Source organism: Paroedura picta, chromosome 11 (genome assembly GCF_049243985.1).
Source record: "Paroedura picta isolate Pp20150507F chromosome 11, Ppicta_v3.0, whole genome shotgun sequence".
NCBI classification, from domain to species: domain Eukaryota; kingdom Metazoa; phylum Chordata; class Lepidosauria; order Squamata; family Gekkonidae; genus Paroedura; species Paroedura picta.
The window spans coordinates 17166534-17179794 of NC_135379.1; positions in this window are offsets into that span (position 1 = coordinate 17166534).

Genomic DNA, 13261 nt, shown 5'->3' on the forward strand with positions numbered 1-13261 from the left:
TCTTTTAAAAGCCAGTATTAATACGTGGCAAGCAAAGATTTTATGCAACACCATACTTCCCAGTAGTAAAAGGGCAACTGAGTAAAGTTGAGTGAAAAAGCTGATGGGTCCAGTCCAATAAGTGTAATAGTATTCCTAACTTTTCAAGTCACCTAATGCTTAGGGTTGCCAAGTGCCTGGAGAAAATAAACACCCTGTTGCTTTAATAGAGGCCTAACAAGATGTTATTTACTACGTAACTTTATTTTCATCTGTGCTGTGAAAAGCTTCACCTGTCCATTTCCATGCATTAGTCCTGGGGAACGGGAACAGGATCACTCCCCCACCCCCACCCCCACCCCAAGACCTGTTGGCAATCCTAAACCAAGGGTTCTTAGTTATCTTCCCCCCAATCTCAGAAAGTTCCTCCAGGACAATAGGGTTCCGGTATATCTTTGGTTATATTAACGAGGGAACTTGTGTTACTTCATAGTACTACAGAAGGATACCTGTCAATATCATTACTGCAAAGCTGCTCTCTCATTTGTTTCACTTGTGGTCAATTTAGCCTTTGATTATCACCATACCTAGGAAATCTCAGGTGGACAACTGATTTTTAACAGAGGTTGTATTTCAAACTGAGTAGAGGTTGAAGGCTCAGCAACTTCAGATTTATCATGTACACTCAGTAGGTAAAGGACTCTAATGCTTACTACCCCAGCCTGGATTTGCAACAGGGGGTTCATCAGATCCCTTCCCTTCTTTGGCAGGACCAAGGCACAGTTTAACTTCTCACCCTTTCCAAAGAGGCAGGGGTTTACTTGAGGAAGTTCCGCGAAGTTCTGCTTTTCCTCTGGTGAAAAACCGACCCCCAAACAGGCTGTGCTGGGGAAAGTGAGACCAAAATGGTTAAAGGCCAAATGGAGTGGGGGCTCTTAGCAAGAAGGCAATTAAAGTGAAGTTAAGTGAAAAGCCTGATGGATCCAGCCCAATGGTTTGGGGCAAATATTGGTCCGGGGGACAAATATTTACAAGTATTTCATGAAAGGTTTAAGCTCGCACTGTCTTAGTTCTTGAAATGGAAGGGTGGTATAGAAAAGAAAGAAAGAAAGAAAGAAAGAAAGAAAGAAAGAAAGAAAGAAAGAAAGAAAGAAAGAAAGAAAGTCTATAAGCATCATTACCCCTTTTTTCCCACAGGCAGAAAATTGTAGCCATGTTGAGTCAGTAAATGCTGATGATCACAGCCATTAAAAGACATTGTAACATGACAATTTACATTCCTAGAGGGCTGCAAATGTCAGTTCTTTTACTTCTTAGAAGTGGTCAAGCAGCCTATTTGAACTTGAAAACAAAACAAATGGTGGTATTAAATATTCTCTTGCTGTGAACAATTTACCTGTTGGCCCAGGGGGGACCAAAAGGGGAAATATCCTCTTTTATCTCTGTCACTTTGATAGCTATTCTTTTATTGCTAGCAACAATTCCTTAGTGAATTACAAATGGGAGATAAAAATCTCTGATGTGACATGGCAGGAGATAACACCTGTGCAAGCTCACCTCACATCTTAATTTTTAAAATTACCTGGGCTTTAGTGAGCCCCAGTCTCTATCAATGAGCTGAAATGCTAAATCAAGCTCACAACCCATTAAGAGTTTGGTTGTGTAGCTTTATTGCAACACAAGAGAAACATCATTTGAATACACATAGCTGCCTTATGGTCCCTACTGTCCACTTAGATTGGTGTCATCTTTGCATCAGCTATCTGATATTTTGAAATGGAGGTACCAGGAATTGAACCTGGAGCCTTCCACACACAAAACATGTTCTCTGCTGGTGCTATAACCCTTCCCCTTAAGTATTTTTAAACTTAAGGAAGATAAAATTCTAGAAGCCATTGCTTTATATGACACACCTGTGGAAAATTAGACAAGTTTAAGATTTCTTGAAATCAACAGCTGTGACTGAAGTCCCATAAATATCTGTTTTGAATTGATTTCCTTGGCTCGGGACCTATATGTTCAAATTGAATTCCAATCCTCTAAAATGGGAATTGTCTTCTTCTGTTAGTTCATCACTACCATGGTTTTTGCATACAGTAAATAATGCATTGATTTCTGTAGCTTCTCTGTGAGGCTAACAGTCTGAGCATGTTTAATTTTGGTTATTAATTCCAAAATAGACTGTCCATTACTATATAAAAGCTATTTTATGTGGTTTCTATTGTTGTTGTTTTGTTATCACAGTTCTATGTCATTATTCTTTTCCATTACTTCCAATGGATGATCACCCCCAGCTCTTGTGTTTGAACCTTTCACAGTCTTCCATCCGAAGTGGACAAAACTCAGGGGGATTGCAGTGCTCCTTAGAATGCCCACACTGCCAAATTTCAGATGGGCAGATTAAAAGAATCCTACTCACAATGCAAGTACCCATGTTTAAAGTCTACCGAAGAACTATTGGCAAGATTTCAAACACACAGTAACACAGACAGGAGTAAGCAGTAAGGGAGTCTGGCAGTGCAGCCACTTTGCTTGAAGAACAGTAGCACAAGGAACAGTTTGACTGACAAGAGATGCAATTTGGTGGCACAAGGAATAAGCAAGGAGTGGCAGGAGGACCTTAAGGTGGATTTGCCTGGGTGAGAGCTGTAAGGTTTGGAGAGCAGCAAGCAAGCAGGGGAATGCAAAAGGAAAAGGAAAATTTGGCACAGAAGGGCAAGCACTGGGACAGAGGAAGGCAACACCCCCACTCCATATCCTTCAGGACCAGAATATCTCACACATGTATATAATGGTCATGGCTACAGCTTGCAGTCAATCTGGAAAGCCTACAGCTTCTCTCCCCATCCACCGCACCAGAACATAGTTTATGCCCTTAGTAGGAAACTGCTGCTTTGTAAGAATGAAACCAGTTGTGGCAGGGACTGTAACAGCAACATAAACATAACAAAAGGAAAGAACATCTTGGGGCTTGTGGATATATTCTGTTTGTACCGGGAATTTGTTTTGTTCTCATATTAATTGCAATTTGCTATGGAATGCTCCGTTTCAAAATTATTGTAATTAACATTGAAAGAAATTGACAACTCTACTAACTATGATCCTGTTTTACAGGTAGAGAAAGATATTAGTAGTACTACCTATCAGGACTACAATCTGAGCTAAGGTGACCAGATTTTAACATTGGTAAAGCGGGACACCATTGACCGGGGTGTGGGTTCTTGATTAAAAATTTGGTCTATATGGAGCAACAAAAAGTTTCATAGAATTCATAGAACGCAAAAATATATATATATATATATTTAGTTTCAACATAAGTACAATTTGCCAGGTACTCCCAGATGTCCCTCCAAAGGTGGGACAATCTGGTCACCTTAATCTGAGCACTGGCAATTGGCAGGCCCTGTGCAGAGTGCGGATGTCCAAAATGAACTTTGTGATGCTTCTGCAATATCAGTGCATCAACACCATGCTCTAGGATTTCCCCCTAAAGCTCTAGCTATTCTACTAAATGGTCACTCTACTACCTAGAGAGGTCCATGGCTAAACCTTCATGTGAACCCAGCTTTCATAAATCAATGTTTAATGACATGCACAAATGGAGAGACCCTGCTGCATTCCCGACTATGCCAATTTATCCCACATCCCAAAATTATTCATTATTAATGCTGCACTGTGAAAGAACTACTATGGACAGAAGTTAGCATTAGCCCTAGAAAGATGACATCCCTATTTAGGCACTGCAGAAACCTCATGTACATCCTGCATTTATGTGCATGCATCTATTTGCAAGAAATATTTGCTTTGTTAATGGAACTAGAGACCAATACATAAATACATATTGGATTTGAATCACCTGCTGAGGTGCATATTAGAAATCAAGAAAAATTGTGCATACCCTGCACAGATTGTACATTCTTTCATTGTAATTTGGGAACTGGGATAGAGATCAAATTGCTAGGACATTAAAAATGCAACATTGCCTATGTTTTGGTATCTAAAGGACTCAGAAATGCACCTTGGTATTTACAAACATGCATACTTATTAAGCCTTGGCTGTCTGAAGAATGCATCTTGTCTCAGAATCTTGTGCTGAATTGATTTCTTACTCATTTCCCCACCAGCCTCCAGCCTCTGCAATGACTCCAAGACTTTCGCATTGTAATTGCTCATGTTTTACTTCCAAAGGCCTTTCCCACCTGCTTACCAAAGCATACTTGGCCAGTTGAAAACTTATAATGACCCTCTTCATTATGGTTCTTCAGTATGAAAGCATCCAAGAGCACTATTTGTATATTTGTTACAATTATCTACTTGACAACATCTCTCTGATAGGAGGGCTAGGCTGGGCCCTTGTGGAAGTTGCTCAGAGAATAGCTTTGCCTCCCAGGAAGCCAGGGCCAATTTAAAAAATGCCAGTCACTCTCCGTCTTTCTGTAACTAGCTTGTTCTTCATCCCCTGCTTCCATTCTCCTCTCCGCTCATTCCAGATAATTGAAAAATTAATTGAACTTATTAAAAATAAAATATCTGGGTTAGGGGTCAGGAATTATTCTGTATAAGTGAAAATTATAGCACCCGAGAGCATTTAAAAATAGTAACAGCTACATCTTTTGGATCATCAGGTCCTATTAGTGATGGGAGTTTCACTTTTGATAACCAGCAATCCTTTCCTCTTCATATATATAGTCTTTCTGACTGTTCTTCTTAGCTGAGGGTCTTGTGTTGTCCCATCCCCATGCCACAGCACAGAGCATTTGCAATTTGGACAATATCCAAAGAATAATTTAAAAATAATTTAATGAGACCTATGAAAAAAGGAATTTACACTAACAGCCACTTCCCCTAAATACCGCATCACTAACACTGGAATGCTTAGGGTATTTTTGTTTAAAGTCTGTGATATTTTATTTGGTCCATTCCCACACTGGTTCTCTGCCCTAAGTTTATTCTAGGATTTTGGGAAGCAGGTTTTTATCCTGCTTCCCCATATCATAGGCGGCACATTTGTGGGATATTTCTCAGAAGAGGAAAAAACATTTGGGATTGAGAGAACAACCCTCTTAGACAGGACCAAGGTCAGCCATGGCTGAATGGAGATTTGAATCCAAGACCAACTCTTTGTCTGGTATTGTAACCACTATACTACGCTGGTTTTTTCTCAGTACGGCAAGGGAACAACTTATGCACAACAGTGAGACAACATCAGACAATTACAAAGAAACAAAGCACTTGGAAAAACAGATGTCTTCTAGTTTACAAAGTCAAAACAATAGTGAGGTAAGAGGATCACAAAGATGGGACTGATATCATGTAGCACAAAATCTTGCTACAATTGTGTACTCTTTAATATGGCAAACAGAAGTAGTATTCTATTTGGGGGCGAGAGTTCCTCACACTGATGGTCTCCCTCATGAAAAGGTATGCAGACAGGTGAGAAAACTGACCTTGACGCCTGGAAGTACCTTTCCCTTTGCCTTGGAACGTTTAACTTGCAGATACAGTCAATTACCTTATGGTAATGCTGGCTTCAAGGATTTCATTGCTTGGCTCCTTTGGAATAAAATACATGCATTAGCCTAATTTAGGAGGGCTGTGTCTGAAGCTGCAGCAGGCTTCCCTTTCTCTGCATAGAAATAATGCTATCTTAAATGTTCATTCCAATGGCAATTCACTTCAATACTTCCTTCCGTTTGGGAAAAAAAAGTAAATGTAGTCAATTTTTGCATTTAAAAAATGAATGGCTACTCTTTAATCATGTCACTCTGGAATAGGGTGCATTCATACAGAAAATGAATCATGAACAGCAAAGGAAGTGCTTGCCGTTTGTACACTTTATTATTATTACTACTAGCAAGAAAGCCCATTGCAACCAGGAATACGATGGGTGCTAGGACCCAGGGGACACCAGCAGGCGTAGATCTCTCTGTTGCAGCAGAAGACAGAGCAGGTAATCAGGGCTCCTGTAGCAGGGAAGCAAGGGTCGTTCGCAGTTTGTCTCTCTCTCTCCCTCACAGCAGGAGCCAGAGCAGGTAATCAGGGTTTGCAGTTTGGCAGGGCAAGTGGCTAGCATCCATGGAAGGAGGGTGGGAGCTGGAGAAGGAGGCCCTATTCCATCTAGGACAGCCAGGACTCTCTCCACCCCCATTTGTTTCACAGATATTAAGAGGAACAATGGATAAGCATTATTCCTACTATTATTATTATACCAACTGCGGAAGTTGACTTGGATACAGGGATTGAGTACAGATCTTTCGAGAGCATTGAAGGGAATTCTTTTGTCATTGATAGTTCTTTTGAGATACTCCCTGTACATCTGTCACAGAACCCCATTACACTGAAAAGGAATATGGACTTGTTTAAGGGTGGGTCGTAGGATACTTGAGCTGGCCTGGATTCTAGACTGTTCCTCGGTGCTCGCACAGGCCACTGAGTAGACTTCTCAAGCCTCGCTGTAGTATGTGAGAATGTACTCTTAGAACCCATAGTACATTACCCTGCTTGGTAATAGCAGGAATATCATAGTGTGCTTTATTGCCCTTAATAACGGAATGGGTGGGTGATACTGAAGCTTTTGTAGAAATGCGATACAAGCTGTAGACATTTACTTGCTTTTTCTCCAGTGGGGACCCAACATTGTTCTTTCTCCTCCATTTTCTCTTTATAACAACAACCCTGTGAGGTTGGTTAGGCTGAGAGAGAGAGAGGGAGGGAGAGAGAGAGAGAGAGAGAGAGAGAGAGAGACTGGCCCAAGGGCAGAAAGGGGATTTGAACCTGGATTGCCCAGCGCCTAATCTTTCTAACCAGTATAAGATGCATTTGCACAGGATTTTAATCATGTTCAGCTCATTTTACCTTTTGTTATTGCATACATACATTTTCGTTTCCTTTTTTATTGGTTTCAACAGGAAACAAGTTTGGATGAATTCTTTGACAGTTGCCCAAGGCACCCTTCCCTGCCAAATTTCAGACACGGAGAATATGTTCCAGTTCTATAGCCAAGTTAATTTCTAGCTTGAATAGGAAATGCAGGAAAGCATTTGGCAACCACAGAAAACAGGCAGTAGGTTCAAACAAGCTCTAATAAAAATAGTGAGCTTTTGTAAACCGAAGCAAGTCTGCTCATCCTTATCCATGGTTCCTCTTTATATTTATGAACCTGGCCCTGGGGTGGAGTGAGTCCAGCTGTCCGAGATGCAATAGGGCCAATCAGGGTGTGGCCAAAGCTGGCCACACCCTGATTGGCCCGCCCCAAACAGCTCCTACCCGTGCCTGGCAGGGAGGCCTTCCCAGACCCAGGGGCAGCTCTCTGCCAGCATACCCAGCGGGGAGGGGCCTCTCCGCTGCCCCTAGGTCTGGGAAGGCCATGGACACAGCTATGGAAGTTCTTGAAGCCTGAGGAATATTTCAGGGGTTTCTCAATGGAAAAATGTTGAGAAAGGCTGGCCTAGGAGCTTTCATTCTAAAATTTAAAAACAGGGGAAACAAGAAAGGGCAAAAGAGAAGATGCAAGCAGGGATAAATAAGGGAAATAAAAGATGTTCATTTTACTTCCGTATGGTTATGCTAACATTAGGGGGGCAAAACCATATGGTTATGGCAAAACCTTCACTGAAGAGGTCAATTTTCAGGAAGATGTGAAGGAAGAGGGAGGAGAGAGGGGGCAGGCAGCAGGAGAACCATTTCCTTCATAGGAAATACACATAAAAATCAAACAAAAAGTTAACCAGCAATTTGGAAGCAATTTCTCATAGAGATACAGCGTTAAACATTTTCATTCTATTTTGTGGTGTTTGAAGTGGCAAAGGGAATGTTCAGGCGTTCATGTTGCAGAGAAGCTAAAATAGTATTTTGTCTCAGATTCAGCAACAATGAAACTCTAAAAGAAATACAGGGTTTTATTTACATTTCTATTCTGTTGTGTTTTTCCATGGACAAGTGTTTTGCAAGCAATTAGTTATCATTCTGTTCATAACTTCCTAAGGAAAAAACTGCACACGCAGTGCTTGAAAATACAACTGCCTCCCCTTCCCATGAGAATGTTGCCATTGGAAATCCCCAGCTAAAAAATGGTGTCTTTATATATAAAGAAAAATGCTACTAACCACCAGCAGTGTGATGATTCTGAGATGCATTTTCTGCTTTCATTCTCTACCTCTCAAACTTCACACCTCTTATGCTACCAGATCAATCCTGCTTTTTACTGAGCCAGGGGTAATTGCCTTAATTGGAGAGGACCTTGCTGCCTCTAGAGTGGGAGTCCAGCCAGGTGTGCAAAATAAGGAATCAGGGTCAGAGAGAAGCACATTGATGAGGAGGTTCAAAGAGAAATACAAAGTGTGAGAGAACTTACCAGTGAATGGCAAGAGATGAAAAAGTAAAGAGCAAAGGACATGTATTGATTCATCCCCCACAGTTCCTTAATCCTTCAATTTACGGAGCTGTAATCTCCTTGGTGTTGTCTCAGACTTGTTTCTAATAACTACACGATTGCTTTTACTCTTCCCCCTGTTCCCACTCTAGCCTTCTAAACTCTGGCTTCATAGCATGCCTCGTCCTCTTGGGAATCAGTTATTCTCCTCATAGCAAACTCTGTTGTTTGTGGTAAACCAACCTTGATCTTTTTCTTTCTGGAACTGATTGCCGGAAGAAGGTTTCTTGGTGCAGTGGCGAAGAGCAGTAGCCTCTGCTCTGGAGAACCAGGTTTGATTCCCCACATGCAGCCAGCTGGGTGACCTTGGGCCAGTCACAGTTCTCTCAGAACTCTCTCAGCCTCGCCTACCTCACAGGTGTCTGTTGTGGGGAGAGGAAGGTTCGGTGATTGTAAGCCACTTTGAGACTCCTTCGGGTAGTAAAAAGCGTATTAAAAAACAGTTCTTCTTTTTGGTCTATTAAGACTATTAAGTGTCTTCTTTGGGAGCTTTCAGTTGAGCGATATTATTTCATTATATAAACCAAATGATCACATTTGAGGGATCTTTTGATTCTATGACAACCTGTGTAGTGTAGTGGTTAGAGCAGGATCTGATCCTCACTCTTCCATGGAAGTTTGCTGGGTGACCTTGGGTCAGTCACACATTCTCTGTCTAAACTACCTCACAAGGCTGTTGTGAAGATAACATGGAAGAAAGCAATATGGGTCCTCACTGAACAGAAGAATGGCATATAAATGAAGTAAATAAATATTAGTTATCAACATTTCTTAGAAGTGGGTGTGGGAGGGAGGGACAGGAACTACTCCCCATGCTACAGTCCAGGCCCCCGGGCCCCCATGGCACTTCTAAACAGAGCTTGCCTGGGGCTCTTGCAGCTGGTGTCCTGCTGCATGTACAACCTGGCTACCATGTACCATGTCATTTGGCCAGGAGTCTTATTCTGTTGGATGAAGACTCTGGTCTTGACAGGAGGGGGGGTATTGAATCCAAACTGGATACTTCACTCACTGCATACAAGGAGATAGAGAGCTCTGAAACATAGGCTCATCTGCATACTAAAAAAGCTACAGGTGTGACAGGCTGGAAACTTATAAGAGAGCTTCACATCAATAGACACAGCCTTTTCTTGGAATTCATGGTCTTTCTTTTACCAAAAGTGCTCTGTTCTGCTCTCAGAATTTGTATTCTCAAACACTGACCGTTCCCCTCTCTGTCTCCCATTGCAACCAAGACGGCATTACTTAATGATAAATTAGCAGTGTTTGGCACCACTAGTACAAATGCACGGTCTAGCCTACTAAAGGAAATTTCGTTCCACAAATTGCAACTGAAATTAGGAAGATAATTAACTAATGCGGGCTCTCAGGACCGCTGCTGTTTCCGAGCATCCTTTGTCAGCTGTTGATAATGTATTTTGCTATCTTTGCCCCTTACATGATGTCACAGAATTTTAATCACAGGTGTGGGAAATAATTTACCTTGTGGTGATTTCTTTTTGAGACATCTTTATTTGTGGCTTAATATGCCAGGAAACAAAACATCCCCCTGTAGCTGGTAGGGCCAATAGTCACATTGCGACTCAATAGCCGTAATACGCCACTTCTGACCGACACGGCTACCCATTTGAATGTTACTATTTGGGCTGAGGAAGACTTCATTGTGCCACCTTAAGCAGTTACATCCTACTTCAGGTATAGTCAACCTGTGGTCCTCCAGATGTCCATGGACTACAATTCCCATGAGCCCCTGCCAGCATTTGTCCCCCAAAACAGCCCTATTGCCTCATTTTCAATGAGAACCGCCTTAATTATGCCTGCTCCAGAAAATGCAAATATTCACATTAGTTTTTGAAGATGCCAAAATGGTGCTCAAATTCACATATCTACAAATTAGCTTATGATGAACATATTCGTGCTTTTAGGATCTAGCTATTTGTCATTATGCATTTTGAGTAGTGGTGTATTAACCACTTAGTATTTCCTTGCAGAAGAAAAAGTGGGACCTGACTTACGTTCAATCAAAGCAATTAAACAAAGGTTCGGCATTTCCAGCTAATTTTGCCCTTTCTCTCTTTTTTGACTTCATGTTTCCTGCTTGTCAAGTTTCCTGCTCTTAAAATAATCTTTCCTCCAAGCCCGGAGACTAACATAATGGAATTAAGTCCTTTACTGCCATCTAGAGGTCACAGCTTCAATAGCCGACCATAAACTGAGCAAGTAAAAGCATCAGAGTTGCTTTTAAAAAAACTCATTAAACCAGGAGCAATTTTACCATAGAGTTAGAAACCTCACAAGGAACCTGAAGTCCCCCCACTTTTCTCTACCCTAAGGAATCCCATTGCCATTTACAATTGCTTTCCCTTCCTCTCCCCACAACAGATACCTTCTGAGGTAAATGGGGCTGAGACTGTTCTGAGGGAACTGGAACTGGTCCAAGGTCAGCCAAGGAGGGTTCCTGTGGAGGATGGATGGGGAATAAAACACAGCTGCACAGATTAGAGTCTGCCGCTCCTAATCACTACTAGACCACACTGCTTGGCATCCAGAAGGCCCCAGGTTCAATCCCTGGCAACTCCAGTTACAAAGACCCAGTGGTTGGTGATGTAAAGACCTCTGCTTGAGACACTGAAGAGGCACTGCTAGTGTGTGTAGACCAGGGGTAGACAATCTGTGGTCCTCCAGATGTCCATGGACTACAATTCCCATGAGCCCCTGCCAGCATTTGCTGGCAGGGGCTCATGGGAATTGTAGTCAGTGGACATCTGGAGGACCACAGGTTGACTACCCCTGTTGTAGACAATACGGATGTGGATGGAGCAGTGGTCTGATTCAATATAAAATAGCTCCACATGTTCATGGTGCACCAAGCCCTGCCTTCTAAAGTTTTCTCCAGGTGTTTCCAGCTGCAGCCTGGCAACCTTACTAAGTGAGGACAAAGACAATTTATAAACCAGAACTTTTCACAGAGAATGTGCAAACAAACGAGAACATCTGTGGGACTGTGACCAGCAGCCAGCAGATTCATCACAGCCTTAGCTCATAGGAGACATTCCTAACATTGTAACCTCTCAGCCTGTCCGTCTGAAGAGTCTCACACTTGCATGGGACGGAATGTATTCAAAGGAAGCAAAAGCAGATCCGGCCAAGGAATTCCAGGGCGAGCCCAACACATCCTGGCCGGCAGCTCTGTCACATTCACTACCCACTTCTTTACCGCCACGGTCTTAGTGCTGCTGCTTTCCAGCTTTCTTCCAGTTCAGTTGGGCAAAGTTTGCGAAAACATTCTGGGCATTTCACTTAAGTAGTACCAGTGTTTTATGCACCTTGGGACACAGGGGTAGCCTTACGCCCTTGCATTATAGTTCCTGCTTGCCCTTCTACGCATAACTGTCTTTCATTCCTTTGTCTGTTTTGCTTCTCTCTTCTTTTCACTTGCAGCCACGTTGCAGGGAACGGGCTATGACTTCCCTTCCGTTCCTTTGAAAGTTGTAAGCATTTACAGGTTTTAAAGGAGCAAGAAAAATCCACTGCAACCTTGTAGGTGTCTGCAGACCCATTAGAAGGGGGGCCTGGAGGGGCCCTTCACAGGCACTCCCTAGACCACATCCCCGGGGTGTTTTACAGAACATTAATAAGAGTCATGTGGTCATAGTGGCTGTCCTGCAAAATCTTAGGCAAACGCTAGCAAAAGTGGGGTAAAGGAGGCCATGTTTTGATGGGCGCCCCAACATGAGATGAAAGAACTGCAATTCAAAGTTCCAAGGCAGCAGACACATGAAAATAACATGCCCAGCCCACCATGCTGCTATTAACATGCCCAGCCCACCATGCACACTATTACCAAGGGACTCACAGTCCCTACTATGTCTTCATATAAGCACAAGCTAGAGGTGGAGCACTGTGCCAACTGTAAGCCAGTGTAGGGCTATGATCTACCCTCTTCTTTTGTCCCACAACAGGGACTCAAAGTGGCTTATGCACATAACTTATATTTTATCGGAGACATACAAACATGCACATAGGACAACTTAATATCCCATCATCCACCGGAAGTGTGTCCTAAGTGGATGTTGGTCACATGGACCTCAGCTAGCAGCCTACAACCCTAAGAGACCTTTAGCTCATGCCCTTTAACAGGCCTGTGGGTTAAAAATTATCTGCAAGAGGCAAAATAGCAGAAGCTTGGCCACAGATTGTGCACAACTGGCTCTGACTCTCTCCCAAAGGTTAGATTCTGTTCAAAACGTCTTGTTCCAGCAGAAGTGATGCTGATCAACCCCTTTTTCGAACTGGAATTTTAAAAAAATGCATGTACTCACCTTAAAGACTAAATCAAATGCAATCAGATCTTTCTTCTTGATGCCAGCCATGTTTTCCCACAGCTAGCACGGTTTTAAAATCCTTTAAACTTGGTGTAGCTATAATTCCCCCCCCCCCCCCGGTTTTTATATGGAAAAGCATTGATGAAAATGGCACAGGTTCCACCACAGAACACTGTTCCCTACACAAAGTTTACACTTGGTTTGCAACACCCTGAAGCATCCCCTCTGTCAGACAGCAATTAGATTTATAGGGTACGGAAGAAACTTGCCCCATTTTTTGCATCCGTGCAGCTGATTTCACACTCGCTGCTGTGCTTCCTGGTGCCTTACATACAATAACCGGGATGCTTGTTCTCTGCTATCAAAACACAGCCTCTCCCCAGTACACTGAAGCATGGAAACATTCTACATGTCCATGAAGCAGGAATAACCATATTTATGAACATAACTCATTTACGATCAGGGAGGGAGTGGGGGGACTTTTACTGGGTTGGATCCTATGAGTCTATTTCCCTGAGGTTCTGCT